This window comes from Canis lupus, chromosome 1 (assembly GCF_048164855.1).
Source record: "Canis lupus baileyi chromosome 1, mCanLup2.hap1, whole genome shotgun sequence".
Lineage (NCBI taxonomy): Eukaryota > Metazoa > Chordata > Mammalia > Carnivora > Canidae > Canis > Canis lupus.
Window position 1 is genome coordinate 18180871 of NC_132838.1, and position 17692 is coordinate 18198562.

Sequence of the window (17692 nt, forward strand, 5' to 3'; positions counted from 1 at the left end):
TCGGTAGTCAGGGGGAACTTGATGATGGCATAGTTATCCTTGGGGGTGTTTTTCCTGGGGGTGTTCTTTCGAGGATATTTGGGCTGCCTTCGGAGACGCAGGGTCTTGGGTAGTCGGAATGTAGGTGATGTATGGATCTTCTTTTTTTGTGACTGTGCACGCCTTTCAGCACCGCTTTCTTAGCTTCCAAAGCGTTTGCTTTGGCTTCGGCTTTGGGAGGGGCAGGGGCTTCCTTCTCCACCTTCAGAGCCATCTTCATGACAGGGAAAAATTTTATTTATTTATTCACAAGAGACACACAAAGAGAGAAGCAGAGACACAGGCAGAGGGAGAAGCAGTCTCCATGCAGGCAGCCTGATGTGGGACTCAATCCCGGGACTCCAGGATCACACCCTGAGTTGAAGGCAGATGCTCAATCACTGAGCCACCAGGCATCCCATAAATGGAATAACTCAATATGTAGTCCTTTGTGTTTAGCTTCTTTTACTTAGCATAATATTGAGTTTCTTTTAAGTTGTAGCATCTACCAGTTGTCCTTTCTTTTTGTTGTTGAATAGTATTCTACCGTATGTATGGATGTACCATAATTTGTTTTATCCATTCCCTGGTTGACAGGGACTTGGATTGTTTCTAGTTTTTGGAATACAGGATTTTTTGGGACATGTGTTTTCATTTCTCATAGGTAGATTCCCAGGTGTGTAATTACTGGGTTGTATGGCAAGGATATGTTTAATATTTTAAGAAATTGCCCAACTATTTTCTAAACTGGCTGTACCATTTTACATTCTCATCAGCAGTGTAAGAGGGTTCCAATTTTTTCACATCCTCACAGACACTTAGTATTGTCTATCTTCTTTTGTTACAGCCATCACACTGGGTGTGTAGTGGTATCTCATTGTGGTCTTTGTGCTTCTCTAATGACTAATGATGTTGAGCATCCTTGCATGTGCTTATTAGTCATTTGTATATTTTCTTTGCTGAAATGTCTATTCAAGTCTTTTGCCTATTTAATTGGATTACTTGTCATTCTTTTATTGAATATGTGTGTGTGTGTGTTTATTTGTATACACACACACATATATATATATTCCTGGATATGAGTCCCTTATGAGATATATGATATACAAATATTTTGTCCCAATATATGGTGTGTAATGATGTATTTTGAAGTAAAAGAGTTTTTAATTTTGATGAAATTCAATTTTCTAATTTTTACTTTTATGGATCATGCTTAATGGAAAGGACAAGTGATATAACTCTGCATAACCCAAAGTCATAATCATCTCCTGTGTTTTCCTCTAGAAATTTATTATTGTTACATTTATTTACATTTAGGTCTGTGATTTTTTTTTTTTTTTTTTGAGAGAGAGCGAGAATGAGAGAGTGAGCATGAGCAGGGAGGAGGGGGATTTGCAGAGGGAGAGAGAGAGAGAGAGAGAATCCCAAGCAGGCTCCACCTCCAGTGCAAAGCCTGATGTGGGGTTCAGTCACATGACCCCAACATCATGACCTGAGCTGAAATCAGGAGTCCAATGCTCATTGGACTGTGATCCATTTTGAGTTAATTTTTGAGTGTGATACGAGGTAAGTTTCAAAGTTCAGAATTTTTGCATATGGATATCCAATTGCCCTAGAACCATTTATTGAAAAGATTCTTCTTTCCTTTGTTGAATTATCTTGGTACCTTTACCAATAATCAGTTAACATAAATTTATTTCTGAATTCTTGATTCTGATAGATCTATTCAGACTATCCCTCTATATGACAGTGTGCCAGTATTGCGCTGTTTTGATTATTATGGCAAATAATCAAATTTGCCACAGGGAATGTGGCAGGGAAATCAGGGAATATAAGTCCTCCAACTTTGCTGATCTTTGTCAAAATTATTTTGGCTGTTCTAATTCCATTGCATTTCCATATAAATTTTAGGATCAGTTTATCAATTTCTACAAAAATCCTTCTGGGATTTTGCTGGGGATTCTGTTGTCTATAGATCAATTTGGGGAAAACTGCAACTTTGATAATACTGAGTCTCCCAATCCATAAATGTGGAATGTCTCTCCACTTATTTAATTTTCCTTACTTTTATTTTCAGTGTTTTATAGTTTTCTGTATACATGTCTTATTTTTATTTCTAAGTATTTTTTAGTTTAAATTCAATTTAGTTAATATATAGTGTATTATTAGTTTCAGGGGTAGAATTTGGTGATTCATCAGTTGCAAATAACACCCAGTGCTCATTACATCAAGTGCCCTCCTTAATGCCCATCATCCAGTTACCCCATCCCCCCACCTTGTTTGTTTCCTCGAGTTAAGAGTTATTGATACTATTTTGAATAGAATTGTTTTCTTAATTTTATTTTTGAATTGTTGCTCATATATAGAAATATAAGTGATTTTTGTATATTGATTTACATCTTGTGACTTTGCTAACCTTGTTTATTGGTGGTAGTGGTTTGTCTGCTGAATCCTTGAGATTTACTACATACAGGATCTTGTCATCTGTGAATGAAGACAGTTTTACTTTTTCCCCAATATGTATGTTTTAATGTTTTTTCTTCATTGCCCTGCCTAGAACCTCCTGTACATTGTTGGATAGATGTAGCAAGAGTCATGTCTTAAATTTCCCCTGATATTAGGAAAGTAATAATAATGACAATAATTTTGTAACTATTTTTTAAATCTTTAAAAAAATTTGTAACTATTAAGTAAAATATTCACTGTGGGTCTTTGTTTTGTAGATGCCCTTTATTCCTAATTTCTGAGAGTTTTTTTTTTAATCATGAATAGAAGTTGTATTTTATCAAATGTATTTTCTGCCTCTGTTGAGATGATCCTGTAGTTTTGTCTTTTATATTATTAAAAATGTATTATAATGATTGGCTTTCAGGTGTTAAACTGAAATTAGTAGGATAAATTCCAGTCATGGGATATAGTCCTTTTCATATGTTGCTCATTTTACTTAGTAGTATTTTGTTAAGGATTTTTGCATTTATGTTTTTGAAAGACATTGGTCTTTGGTTTTATTTTCTTGTGATGTCTTTGTCTGGTTTTGGTATCAGGGTAATACTGAGTTTCTACTGACTGCTTTTTTCCTGTGTTAGAATATACTGTCTTATTTCTTTGCATGTTTCATGGCTTTTTGTTGAAAATTTGAAAATTTAGATAATATGTGGTAAATGCTTTTTGTGTGTGTGTGTGTTAACTGAATTCTAGTCATCCCTCCACCTCCAAAGAGTTGTTGCTGCTGCTTGGTTATTTGTTAGTTTAGTAACTTGTCTGTGAAATCTGTCTCCCCTAAAGTATATGGACACAGATATTTCCATTCAGTTTTCTTTAAATTTTCCTTCTTTCTTCCTTCCTTTTTTGTGTGAGAGTGTTTGTGAGTACCCCAGTTGGGTGGGGGGAGGAGCAGAGAGATAGGGTAAGAGAATCTTAAGCAGGCTCCATGCCCTGTGCGGAGCCCAATGCAGGACTCAATCTCATACCCCTACAATCATGACCTGAGCTGAAATCAAGAATCTGATGCTTAACTGACAGAGCCACCCAGGTACCCCTCTTTAAATTTTTTGAAGCTTGGCTTCCTAGGGGGTCACTCCTATGTCTGCATAGCCTCAGGTCAGCTAATGATTGGACAGAGATTGTGGTTGAATACCTTGTGCCAGTAAAACTTCCATCCTCTGACAATGTATCTGTGTGTGGGTAGGGGAACCCATTCAAGTTTCAGCCATGTTCGGTCTGCCCTGATACTTACTTTGTGCTGGGCCCTTTCATGTCTTCTCTGTGCATGCTGGGAGCATGTGGATGGAGAGCTGGGTCCTCCCTTGTCTCCACTGCACATGCCTGCAGCCTCAGCCAGGCAGGTGTTTGTCCCAACCTCAATTCCATTCTCAAACTAGTGGAGCAGTGGGCCTTCTCCACTCATCTGCTACTAAGAGTTACTTCCATTGCTAACACTGCTGGGCATAGGTGTTTTCCACTGCTCCAAATCCAGTAAGTCCCCTTGGACAGTGGCTGAGAAAATGCCAGTTCTCACAGCCTGCTCTAGCAGAACTCCATGACATCAGAGCTGGATGGGGGAACTGGAGCAAGTCCAGCCAAGGATGTCAAACACACTCATTGTTAGTACCCTAAATGGAGAGCTTTTTCCATTATAAATGCTTCTCAAATTTTTGGATGCCTTTAGTTGATATCTGGAGCACTAAAATGGCTGCTTGTCTGTATTATCTATTTTATCTATCTATCTATCTATCTATCTATCATCTATCTATCTATCTGTATTTTTTTGTATTTTCCATCTTTATAGTTGCTTTTGAGGGAGATTTTCCAGCCTCTTTATTCAGTCACAGTTAAGTCTTACCTCCCATTTCATTCTATTTTTAATGGGGGGAAATCTAGTTTTCAAATCAAAATCCTATCTGTATCAATCTCTTAGTTGCGAAGGGTGGAAGCCACTAAGAAAGGAACTGAGAATCTTAGATATCTGGGTTAAGGAAAAAGACACAGACTGATCCAGGACACTAGCATAGATGAAGTAACATGAAAAAAGGAGAAGAGCTTGATTCAGACCCAACTTTACTCTCTGCTCTACCTGCAGCAGCATGGATAGTGGATAAGTCCATAGAAAAATGGAGGCTTTATAAGCTAAGGAAGAAACCATAGGAAAAAGATAGTTTTCTTTTTTATTGTGGTTTAAAAAATAACAAAGTTTGCCATTTCTTTCTTTCTTTTTTAAAGATCTTATTTGTTTATTTGAGAGAGAGAGAGAGAGAGAGAGCATTGGGAGGGTAGAGGGGCAGAGGGAGAGGGAGAAGCAGGCTCCCCACTGAGCATGGAGCTCAATGGGGGCTCGATCCCAGGACCCCAGATCATGGTTGAAGTTGGAGGGAGACTGTAGCCGTTTGAGCCACCCAGGTGCCCCCTGAATTTGCCATTTCTAAGGGTGCAGTTCAGTAGTGTTAAGTATGTTCACATTGTTGTGAAACAGATTTCCAGAACTTTTTCATCTTGCAAAACTGAGACTCAGAACTCATTAAACAATTCCTCCTTCCCTCCTGACCCTGAGCTCATTTTTGGTAAATAAAAATTCAGAACTTCTCTATGTCAGAACTTCACAAGTAAAAGGGAAAACCATAAATTGGAAGATAGAACCCATTTGCAACAAATTACACATGAAATGCTTTTATATGTTGCAAAGGAAAATACTCAAAGGTGGCCAAAAAATTTGAAGAGACAATCCATCAGAGAAACAGGGACTAATGAACTCATGAAACAATATTTAGCCTTGTTAGTAATCAAATAAATGTACATTACAATATTAATTTTGCTTCTAAGATTACCCAAACATTTTCAGTGATGTGCTAAGCACCAGGAGTTGCCCCCTCAGTGAGATGGGTGGGCTCAGACCTACTGTTAGAAATGTAATGCAATACAACCACTATTGTTTTATTTGGCAATATGTTTCAAAACCTTAAAATGTTCATACTTTTCACCCACTAATGTCACTTTCTGAATGTATAAGCACCCAGAAAGGGAAAATAAAAGAGGTAGAAGGCAATTAGCCAAAAAATGGTGGCTATCTTGAGATTTCAAAATCAAAATATTAAAGATTTTCAGCAATGAGTATGTAATTTTCAGTAACGAGTTTATATTGCTCTTATAATCAAAAGTAAAGCCTTAAAAAGGAAAATTTTATAAAATAGTATAAACAGCATACATAAATCTTTTTTAAAGTTTAAATATCCAGGCACTGTTTAACTAATTAATTTCATTTAGTATTTGTGAAACTGAAATAAACTGTGCCAGAATTTTATCTTGGAAGTCAAAGTCTGGATGTTTTTTTGCGGACAGACTTTCATATTTAGTTAAATTGAATTTTAACCTAGTTTTGACACTTGCGGTTTTAGGAAGCTGAAATATGGCACTTTGGGTACACGATGGATTTAGTACTTCTGTAAGGTGTTCTGTGAACCTAACTCCCATTTATTATTTTGAACCTTTGGGGGAAAATGAAATCTAACTTCCAAGCAACATTCATATGGTTGGAAAAGCCCTTCTTGAATATAAGAATTCTGAGAAAACTGCATTTTAAAAATTATTTTGCAAATTTTTTTAATAAAGATCTTTTAAGTCACCTGTATATCCAACAGGGGGTTTGAACTCATAGCCTCAAGGTCAAGAGTCACATGCTCCACTAACTAGCCAGCCAGGAGCCCCTTTTTTCAAGAATTTTTTAAACCTCATATTCTCATGAAAAATTTTATGTTACCTGGTATGAAAAACATCACGAGAGAACACAGTCCTGTATTTACATTGATATTTCTGTTGCCACTGCACTTAAAGAGTTCAAAATGCCTATTGGGTTGACCTACCTGATTGGCAGTATGGGGAAGTGAATGAAGGTTGCAAAAGTTGGATTTGGGTCATGTCCACCGGCAAGATAGCACACCCAGTGCATAAACTATGAGAACCCCTATATCCTAGGTATATGGACTATTGAGAGAGGGAATCCGAGCTGATGCTCTCAGTAGTGGGGGGCTCTCCCTAAATGCAGACTGTGCCCTGAAGGTGGAGAGGCTGCCTCAGCTCCGGCTTGACCCAAGGACCCTGGCAGAAAATCTGATCTGACCTGACATGTGATTGGTACCAAGTCTCAGCCAAGAATGTGCTCTGCTGGAAAGGGCATTCATCACTCCTACCATTAGGAGTGCAGTTAGACATGAACATTTGAGGGCCTTCTGTGCCAGCAGGGATAAAATGAACAGATAAACTCCTCACGTACCAATTCAAACCCAATTTATGGGAGTGAAGAGCAGCTTGAGAACCTAATGAATTGGCTTTAAATATTCAGATTAGTTGGGAACTGACTCGATCTGGTCCCATCGAGCCTAGAGTGGCCAAGGAATTGTGAGGCACCCACTCATTTGAGAAATGAAGAGAATAACAAAGCCCCAAAGGTCTTTGAGAGAAGCAATTAAAGGACATCCAATAAAAAAAAAAAAAAAAACAAAAACACACATGTCCAGGGCACCTGGGTGGCTCAGTGGTTGGGCGTCTGCCTTTGGCTCAGGTAATGATCCCTGGGTCCTGGGATTGAGTCTCACATCAGGCTCCCTGAATGGAGCCTGCTTCTCTGCCTATGTCTCTGCCTCTCTCTCTGGCTCTCATGAATAAATAAAATCTAAAAAAAAAATAAAAAATAAAAAAAAAATAAAAAAATATTTCCAACTCTGCTCTCTGGATGGATAAAGGGAGGTTCTTGTTTCTCCTTCTCTAGCTTCAGAAAAAAGAGATAACTTATGCATACTTTCTTATGTGCTATATTACTTTACCTGGAATGATACTAAACATTTTTAGGTCTTCATTTTTAATCACAAACTCATGTATTTTTAAATGCTATTGAAAAGGCACAAATGTATGCCCTCCTTTTTCTCTTCAATACCTTAAACCACAGAAAATTCAGAACAGTGTCCTGGCCTCATTGAATTTAATCCCAAGGTCTGTTTCTGACTGTCATCTATTCTTGCTCCCCAAACCTAAGATTAAAACAGAAGCCCTGGGCAGCCCTGGCGGCTCAGCGGTTTTGTGCCACCTTCAGCCCAGGGCGTGATCCTGGAGACCCAGGATGGAGTCCCACGCCAGTCTCTCTGTGTGGAGCCTGTTTCTCCCTCTGCCTGTGTCTCTGCCTCTCTCTCTCTCTCTGTGTCTCTCATGAATAAATAAATAAAATCTTTAAAAAATAAATAAATAAAACAGAAACTCTATGGCTGCAGGTTAAGGAGATGAACAATAAAATATATAAACAATATATACAATATATTGTATATATCGTATATATATACACTGAGCCAATATATACAATAAAATTTATAATCCAATATAAATTATATGTATATTTTAATCCTCTGCTCCTTACATTTATTTTACTAGAAGATGAATGCTAGACTGGGAGGGGGTCCATCTTTCAGATGGTTTGTCAGGAACAAAAGCAAGTTTCATAATGAGTGACAACTTTTCCATTTAAGAACTCCCAGGCAACAATTCTTTCATGACCATATATGTCTGTCTACTGCATTGGGATGTTGGTTCCCTTTGTCTTTATCCTATCCTGTTGCTGTGTGATAACTTTCATTTATTTTTTATCATCACACCTTCCTCTTATCTGCTCTCTTAATGTTCTCTGCTTTTATTTGGAAAGAGCCTCTATGAAGAGGATCCGTCTTTAAATAAAACCAGCTGATACCCACAGTCATCAAGGGGTGGTAATTTTTTGCATCCGGCTGCGTTTCATAGGTGTGTTCCCAATGGGACAGTCATTATTTTAGAGTCTCTCGGCTTTCAATGCCTTTCTTCTCATATGAAGAGGAAACTGAGAAACAGATCACATCAACCATATACATCTTGATATTTAATGACTTTAGGTGATGACTTTTTCATCTTGTGAAAAATTTCATTCCATCCAGGTATGGTGATGCACACACTGCTCTATGCAAGCACAGTCTGCTTTTGAGGATTGTACTGCCCAGCACAGAGTGAGTGTATCCAGTTATGTCCCCTTCAAAGTCACTCACTCAGAGCTGCTAATTTTAGCCACCTCTGTGAGTGTCCTAAGAAGTTTCTCTCCAAGCTGTCAGTTTCCAGGTATGGCACATACTTTTCCGGAGAGACAAAGTAGTTCCAGAGAAAATACTCCTGGATTTTGTTTATCTTCTGTCTTGGATTTGGACACAGTTCAATAAAAGAAATGCCCACATTACAAATTCTACTTGGTATGTAACAAGAGCAATTCTTGACAATTTGACAGATACGTGGCGTTTTTTTTTTTCCTATGGTTTTCTTGTGTTCTTCCTCTCTTCTCTTCTTACTACTGTAGTCAGAAATAGGAAGAGAGAGAATGTGTGTGTGAGTGTGTGTGTGTGTGTGAGAGAGAGAGAGAGACAGGGTGGGAGGGGAGGGTGTGGGGAGGACCGCTAGGGGTGGAGGGAGGAGGGTGGATCCTGCTTGCTGTGGCTTCTGCGTTTCTCAGAGAACTTCAGAGAACAACTGTAATACCAGTTCTAAACGAACAGCATAATGCCTCTTTTTTTCACCTCCCCTTCACCCCCACCACCCCCTGCACAGGTTTCCTATGCCTGGTATTCTTGGTCTGAGAACTGCCGGTGTCACTCCGGCCCCAGAGACTTTATCAGACAGCAAGATTCTGCTTTTCTAGGAGGCAAGCCACTAAAGCTGAGGGCCTGCACAATCTTGCAGAGCAGTGCTCGGTGTCCCAGGCCTCGGGGACAGCTCGTCTGTGTTTCGTCAGCTCGCTGGAGCTGCATTTCACCAGGTCCCTTTGCCAGGGCCTCCCCGGCGGCGTCAACAAGTGTCACACCTACTGCAGAAACAGCCCTCAAGTTTCATCACAGTGATGCTAAAAAATATTCTCCAGCTTCAGCAATGACCTAGTTTATTCAAGGGCAGGGAAAAAATGTCTTCTTCCAGAACGTCCCTGGGCACAGAATTTTCCCTCTTAGGAGGATAGGAGCTTTTCTGGAAACAGACCCAACTGTGCTTTGACTTGAACGTGGATAAGACCCTGAACCCTGTAACTCTTCTGAATGCCCAGTCCCAGGAGCAGGGACACCCAATCAATACCTCCCAACACAGCCCGGGGAGCCCACAGCCGAGCCAGCCCTCCTATCACGTCTCTTGGACAAAAAATACTGAAAAGTAAGTATCCAGACTTTGGTTTTTACATAAGGAATGGCTGTGCTTTAAATATGTAGTTGTTTGCATTTTTGCAATAAGGAACAGAGCAGATGGTTTCCTGATGATACAGAACAGGACGGAACAAGTAGGGGCCATCTGGCACATTTGACTCTATAGGCTTTAAAGTAGCCAAATTACCATTTGTAGTTTAGGTCCGTTCAGACCCTCTTGGGAAATGATTATTTTTCATGTCTGTTTATTTGGGCCCAGCAGTAATTAAAATAGACACTTTCTATCTCAGCAATTAAAACACACACACAGGATGACTCGAAGGAGTGATCTGCAAAGGTTTTGCAAAGTAACATGAAAAATTGGAGTGATCATCCTGGTAACTCAGCCCCAGATCCTTCTGTCTGAAATATTTGAGTATTTTAGTCAAAAGTTATTGCTTAGATTATATGAATGATTGAAAATCCCCACTTTCTGGATGGACACAGCAGTATCTTGTCTGACACCCAGAATGCAAATTGCTGAAAAGCTATCAGGCATTTCAAAATGGCTGATGGAGACATTCATCAAGTCATTAAATAGATTTGCTTTCCTCTCCTTTCCCCCTCCCTTTTTAAAAAAAACTGAGGTAAGAACGCTTGACATCTAACCTCTCGAATTTTAAAGTGTATAATGCAGTTTCGTTAACCATAGGCAGGATGTTGTACTCAAGTTGTTAAATAGATTCTTTAAAAATTTAAGGCAAGAAGTCAATCAAAAAAAATCCATCGATAAAATGGCCCCACTGTCACATTGCATTTTGATGAACACATTCAAACTTTAAAACCACCGATTAAGGGTGTCAGTTACAGACATCTGGCAATCATTTAAAAATAGATAAAAGCAAGAACAGCATTTAGAGCTGCTTCTGCTCTAATATTTCCCTTCCCCAGTCTTTTCCTTAAGTATAGTTATCCTTAATTTTGGAAGCTTAAGTGACCAGGAAAGGTAAGAGATTTTTTTTTTTTTTTTTTTTTTTTTTTAACAGCATGCCAGCCAGCTAAGGGTAAATTGAAAGAACTTCTTTGCTGTGAGACTTATGTACCAAAATCCAGGATGTTGTTCTGAATCAACAAATTGACAAATCCTGTATCAACAGGCACTGATGGTCCATTAGCACATTCAGATCTTGGAAATCAGGATTTAAAACAAATTGAAACAGATTTGCTGCCAAATGTCATCGTCCTTTTGGAGTTTTTGCAAAACACTCACTTTCTGGGGAAGGCTTTTAGGTCATGTGGATTCTTGTGTCTGTCACAGGCAAAAATCTCCCCTGTCCCAATCTAATTTGTTTTTAAGCGCCCCATGCACACCTACATGTAGATATCAGCCTAAGCAAGGAGGAAGCGGTGGACATTCTAATGTGGGTAGAAGGTAGTGGGGGGCCGGGGATGCTGAGGAGTAAAGCACAGGCTCTGGAGTCAGATTTCCAGTCAAATTCTGAGTCTAGCACAGTTTTTCAGCCTGTTTGAACTCCAATGTTCTCATCTGTGAAATGAAGATAGCAACATCCACTCTGACTGGAGTGATGGGGACATGAATAAATATACCTAAAGTATATGTAACATCCTAGCTTCTCCCCAAAGGCCAGTTCTTCTCCTTGGTTAATTTAAAAACTTCTCTCTCTCTTTTTTGCTAAAACTTCTAAATGCTTTTACAATAGAAACTATTAAAGTGGTGGAAGTTAACACATTTTTGACATCAATACAATGATTAAACCAAAATAACGTAGAAAATTAGATTTTTTGGGTGCCTGAGTGGCTCAGTTGGTTAAGCATCTGCCTTCAGGTCAGGCCATAATCTCAGGGTCCTGGGATTGAGTCCCACCTCCAGCTCCCTGCTCAGCAGAGAGCCTGCTTCTCCCTTAAACCTCCCCACACTCATGTGCTCTCTCTCTCTCTCTCTCACGCATAAATAAAAATCTTTAAAAAAAAAAAGAAAATTAGATTTTTTGAGGAAACTTCTGTACTTAAAAATAAAGTGTTTGAGAGCAAAACAAACAAAAAAAGATTATATTTTAGAATGTGCCTGCAATAAATGAGAAAAACTATTTTTTGTTTGAAGATGGTTGATGGTATATTTATTACCTGTACAGGTAGGGATTTATCAACATCATAGGATACTTTTTAATATATATCAGTGCCATATTTAAATATGAGTTCTCATAATCCATAAGAATGGAAAGTAAAGGTATAAATCTATACATATGAAGTGATATCTCTGTGATTATTATGAAAATTAAGGCACAGGTCCAGTCTTTCCTCAAACTTTCTAGGGGCACCTTTTTGCTTGGACAGAGGCCTAGTGGAGTGAGGACATGTGAGAACACTCTGAAATGGGCTAGCCATGGGGGGCTCAGCGGAGACAGCAGCTAGATGGACATTTCAAGAGCCATGGCTGGAATTTCGAGGTCAGTGATGAAAGCGCATTATGAACAGGGTGCTTCCTCGTTCTGGAGTGAGGATAAGTCAGGCATAGAGGGATGGAGCAGACAAGAGTCATGAGTAGGCCTCATGGGACAGGTCCAAAGAATGCTAGCCACATCTTTATTATTGCACTGTCTTGACTGAGCTACGGCACAGCTTCTGCCCAGGCACATCAGAGTAGCTTGATAAATCCTTTGCTTGAGCTACTGACAGGTTCACAAGGAAACTTGTTGTTCTTTTCTGCCAAAAAGGAAATCTAGACATTCAGAAATGTAAAGGAACTTGGGAGACAGTAAGCATGTCATCTTAGGGTTGGTAAAAATCAAAGAATAAATGCCCAACTTGCAAAAGAGGAAAAAGACCCACAACTCACCTCTATCTTCACTTGGTCTTCACTCCTGCTCTTGGATAACCAGGCTCATTTGCTCCTCAGTCAGTAGTTGGAGATTTTTCTTCTAGTCCAGTGGTTCTCAAACTTTAAAGCGCAACAGAATCAGAAAGCTTGTTAAAATACAGGCTCCTGGGTCCCACCCCTAGAGTTTCTGCCTCTGAAGGTCCGGAGAATTTGCATTTCGGACAAGTCCTCAGGTGATGCGGATGGATGGCGTGGTCCAGGGACCACACCTGAGGGTCACTGCTTTAGCTGTTTCTTGGGCCTGTAATTTCTGGGGAAACCCTATTTGCGTTGATCCTTTCAATCACTAAACTTGCCTACTTTTCAAAAGATGTGTGGCAGGCCCAGTCACAATATGCTAGAACTGGGGAGAACACAAAAGATAAACCCAGGAGTCGTCTTGCAGGCAAACCTCTCACAGTGGAGTATGTCTGTGGGGGACACTGAGTGTAGGCAGGGCGCACGGAAGTGAGTGGTCCACCATTTGGGGAGGAGGCTCTTTTTTCCTCCCACCCTAAGGCTCTCAGAGGAGGCTTCAAGGACAATTTAGCCCTTTAGCTGGGGTTTGAAAACTAGTGGGACTTGAATGGAAGAACCAGATGGAAGATGGTCTTTCTGTGTAAAGGATACAACACTGAGCAAAACGAAACACGAAGGGCAGCTTGGAGAAGGCGTGTCCCACACAGAGTTGTGGAGTGGAGGGCCAGGGGTGGGAATTTCAGGCGCCCTGGGCCAGGGAGGACCAATCTGGACCAATCAGGGCCCAGGAAGCAGGAAGGCTGAGGTCGCACCCATCCTTGAGGTCCAGGTGGAGTGATGATGGGAGAGGAATGTGGGGAATGCAGTTAGGACGACTGGGAAACTTGGCCAGTCAAGGAGGTCTGGGATTTTTTTTTTTTTTTGAAGATTTTATTTATTTATTCACGAGAGACACACACACACACACACACACACACACACACAGAGACAGAGAGACAGAGACACAGGCAGAGGGAGAAGCAGGCTCCATGCAGGGAGCCCGATGCAGGACTCGATCCTGGGACCCCAGGATCACGCCCTGAGCTGAAGGCAGGCACTAAACCACTGAGCCACCCAGGGATCCCCGGGCCTGCTTTAAACTGCAGCCCAAACAAGTTTAAAAAAAATCTCCTGTAGAAGGGTCCTGTGTGTGACTGCAGTGAACGCATGGTACAGTGCTACTCCCCTGCTTTCCTTGGGGGTGGTGCTCCTTATCTCTTAGGCACACTTTACTAAAAACAGCTCGATAATGAATGATAAAAATAATTCTTCAGAAAACAAGGCAAGTGGAGGCAAAACCACAACATTTTCTCCCAAGGCCCCCTGACTGGCTGGGAGAAGGATGGCGGATGAAGGTGGCCGAGGTGACACTGGCACTCTCCGTAGCAGCCCCAGCTCCCATCCCAGGCCGGGAGGGGACAGAAGGGAGGAGAACTTTCCCCAGGTGCTCCCCTGTCTACAGATGCCTGACATTGCACACATTTTGGTCCAATTTAAAATAGACATTCTATAAATACATAAATAAATAAATAAATAAATAAATAAATAAATAAATAAAATAAAATAAAAATAGACATTCTCTCCAAAGAGCGACCCAGGGAGCCTAGGAGAAAGCAGAGGACAAGAGGAAGAGGAACGAGAGAGAGGATTTCTTCACAACACAGTGAGGACTGTGATGACACATGCCTCCATGGGACACAGCCTTCGGCCCCCCATGTTCAACCTCCAACCAAAGTGATGTTAGCCAGTTAGTCCATGGCAGTTGGTCTCATTAACAGTACAGTCCTGCTCTGTATGTTGATAGCATCGTGATCTTTCCTTTCTACCCTGTCTTTGCCCGGAGAGAAGACAGGGATAAGCCCAGTAGAGGAATATGTCCTCTCAACATAGTAAGTTGAAAATTAGAATCAAGAATTATGGACTCTGCCATTCATAAGCTGTAGGACCTTGGAAAAGTCACTTAAGCTGCCAGTTTCAGGGGCATTTTTCTTTTTTCTTTTCTTTTTAAAAAGATTTTATTTATTTACTCATGAGACACACACACACACACACGCACAGAGAGAGAGAGAGGCAGAGACACAGGCAGAGGGAGAAGCAGGCTCCATGCAGGGAGCCCGATGTGGGACTCGATCCCAGGACCCCAGGATCATGACCTGAGCTGAAGGCAGATGCTCAACCACTGAGCCACCCCGACGTCCCAATCACTGTTTTTAACAGGCTTCCCACTCCCCTTCCTTAGATACTTGGGCCTCCATCCAGAGACAACCATGGTACCAGTGTCTTGAGAGGTTTTAGAATCATTGTGTGTATGGATAAGCGTATCAGAATATTCTTCTTGTTTTGCCTATACAAGTGATAGCTGCTCTCCACTCTTCTATATTTTATTTCGCTGAACAATATATCTTGGAGATTATTTCATATCAATACATACAGAAATTCCTTATTCATTTTTAATGCCCATTGCTGTTAAAAATAGAAAATCCATTCAACAGATAAACTGTAACCATATTCCTACCTGTGGAGATTTTGGTTGCTTCCAGTCTTTTGCTATCACAGGTAAGACTGCAATGACTGCAATATGTGCTTATGACATGTTTGTCTCCTTGCTTCTATTTCGGAAATTAGCTTTATTGGGGCACCTGGGTGGCTCAGTGGTTGAACATCTGCCTTTGGCTCAGGTTGTGATCCTGGGGTCCTGGGATCAAGTCCCGCATCGGGCTCCCCTCAGGGAGCCTGCTTCTCCCTCTGCCCGTCTCTCTGCTTCTCTCTCTGTGTGTCTCTCATGAATAAGTAAATAAAATCTTTAAAAAATTAACTTTATTGAGACATATATTGCATTTTGTATAATTCACCTTTTCCTTTTTTCTCACCCATCCCGCAATTATAATTCACCTCTTCTAAGTCTTCAATTCAATGATGTTTGAAGTAAATTTATCAAGTCGTACAACCGTCATCATAGATCAGTTTTAGAACATTTTCATCACCCCAAAAAGATCCCTCATGGACACTTATTATTATTATTATTACTATTTTTTTAAAGTAGGCTCCACACCCAGCATTGAGCTCAACACAGGGTCCCATCTTATGACCCCAAGATCAAGACCTGAGTTGAGATCAAGAGTTGGGTGCTTAACTGACAGAGTCACTCAGGTGCCCCCATGCACATTTATTATTAATCAGTGTTCTCCCGCTGCCTCCATCTCCAGCAACTACTAATCTACTTTTGGTCTTTATAACTTCTTTTGGATATCTCATATAAACAGAATCTTACGGTATGTGGTCTCTTGTGTCTGGCTTCTTTCACTGGAATTTTTTTGGAGTTCATCCATATTGTACTGTGTATCCACGTTTTTTCCTTTTTATTTCTCCATAGTATTCTATGGTGTGGCTATACCCTATTTGTCTATCTGTTCACTAGGTTTTTCCAGTGGGCATTTAGATTGTTTCCAATGGAAATTTAGGTTATTTCCAATTTTAGGTTATTATGAATAATCCTGTTAATATTTGTGCGCAAGTCTTTGTGTGAATATTTGTTTTCATTTCTCGTGGTGAGATACTTTTGGTAAATTCATGCTTATCTTTTTTTGGAAACTGCCAAACTGTCTTCCAAAGTGTCTGTACTGTTTTATATTCCCACCAGCCATGCTTGAGGATTTTTCTCCATATCCTTGCCCACACTTGGTTGCCTATCATGTTGTAACCACTCCAGTAATTGTGAAATGCTATCTCATTCATTATATTAATTTGAATTTCCATAATGACTAATGATAGTGAGCATCTTTTCATGGGCTTATTTTTTTGCCTCTGTTTCTCACATACAACCCAAAAGTCACACCCAAGAAAGAAAATAATGCTTGAGCTCCAACAAACCTGGACGCAATATCAACACTGTCCCTTGCAGGCAGTGAGGAATTAAGTTTGTTATGTCAACGCTTTTAAAGTTACCTTAAAGTGTCAAGTCATTATGTATGAAATGGGAAAGAACACCTGCCTTGGTAGTTTTGCTGTGGAGATTCAAAGTGATGATGTCTACGAAGTGTCCAGCCTAGGGGCTGACACATAGAAGGTACCAAAAACATGTTAATTGTTTCTCTCTCCCCACCTGGTTTGCCTCCTCCTCACCCACTTCCCCAAATTCCCAGATCCCAAATTCCCAGACCCCATCTTTGGGGAGCGTATGCTTCCCTAACTAACATGGGATAGTAGATGTGACATCCAAATCTGTAGTAACTCAGATACCAATTGCCATTTGGATTAGGTTGAGTAATCAGAACTAATCCCTCCTGTCCCCAGTGAGAAAGCACGGCGACAGCTGGCTTTCCTGCCAGCTCCAGAGGCGCTGGTTAGCTATTATCTGCATGTGGGATGAGAGTATTTCCCTGACCCTGTCAGTTGACAGCAGCTTTCCTGCTGACAGCAGCCAAGCCACCGAGTGATTGGGGCAGATTGGCCAAAATAAAACTTGGCATCCATCGAGGGCTCTAATGATTCAAAGAATTCTATAACCTCCTATCTCTTTTCTAATTTGAGAGGAAGATGTTTTGGTGATTTTACTGATATTAAACCCAAAGCTCCTGGGCAGCCTGGGTGGCTCAGCGGTTTAGCGCCGCCTTCAGCCCAGGGCCTGATCCTGGAGACCCAGGATGGAGTCCCACGTCAGGCTCCCTGCGTGGAGCCTGCTTCTCCCTCTGCCTGTGTCTCTGCCTCTCTCTCTCCCTGTGTCTCTCATGAATAAATAAATGAAATCTTTTAAAAAAAACAAAACAAAAAAACCCAAAGCTCCTGATAGCTAACACTTACAGAGTTCTTACTCTACCATTTAGAAGAGCTTTATACATACTCACTTAGTTTTCCTAACAACGAAATGAAGTAGATACTGCTATTATCATAGTTTTACAGATGAAGAACCTTTGACAGAGCAAAGGTGCGCTAGTAAGTGGCAGAGCTAAGACTTGAACTCAGGAATCGGGCCCTTCATCACCATATCCTTCTGCTATTCTGTTAAGGGCCCTGCCCATTTGGAGTATCTATCAAAATAGAATATGTGAATGCTCTTTTATCCAGCAATTTCATTTCTTGATATTTAGTCTGGAGAACCACTTATGTGCCCAAGGAA

General features: G+C 40.6%; 1 protein-coding gene across 4 annotated transcripts in view; it reads left to right on the plus strand.

The window, feature by feature from the left end:
• Positions 1-9142: 9142 nt before the first annotated feature.
• The window catches only part of ALPK2 (alpha kinase 2), a 115657-nt gene continuing 107107 nt past the window's right edge, over positions 9143-17692 (plus strand). For 2 of the 4 annotated variants that reach the window (XM_072822321.1, XM_072822363.1), the window contains exon 1: positions 9143-9711. The gene's annotated coding sequence lies outside the window, so the exon portion shown is untranslated. Of the gene's footprint in view, positions 9712-15068; positions 15133-17692 lie in introns of all 4 variants that reach the window. The other 2 variants (XM_072822337.1, XM_072822327.1) reach the window with 2 other exon arrangements.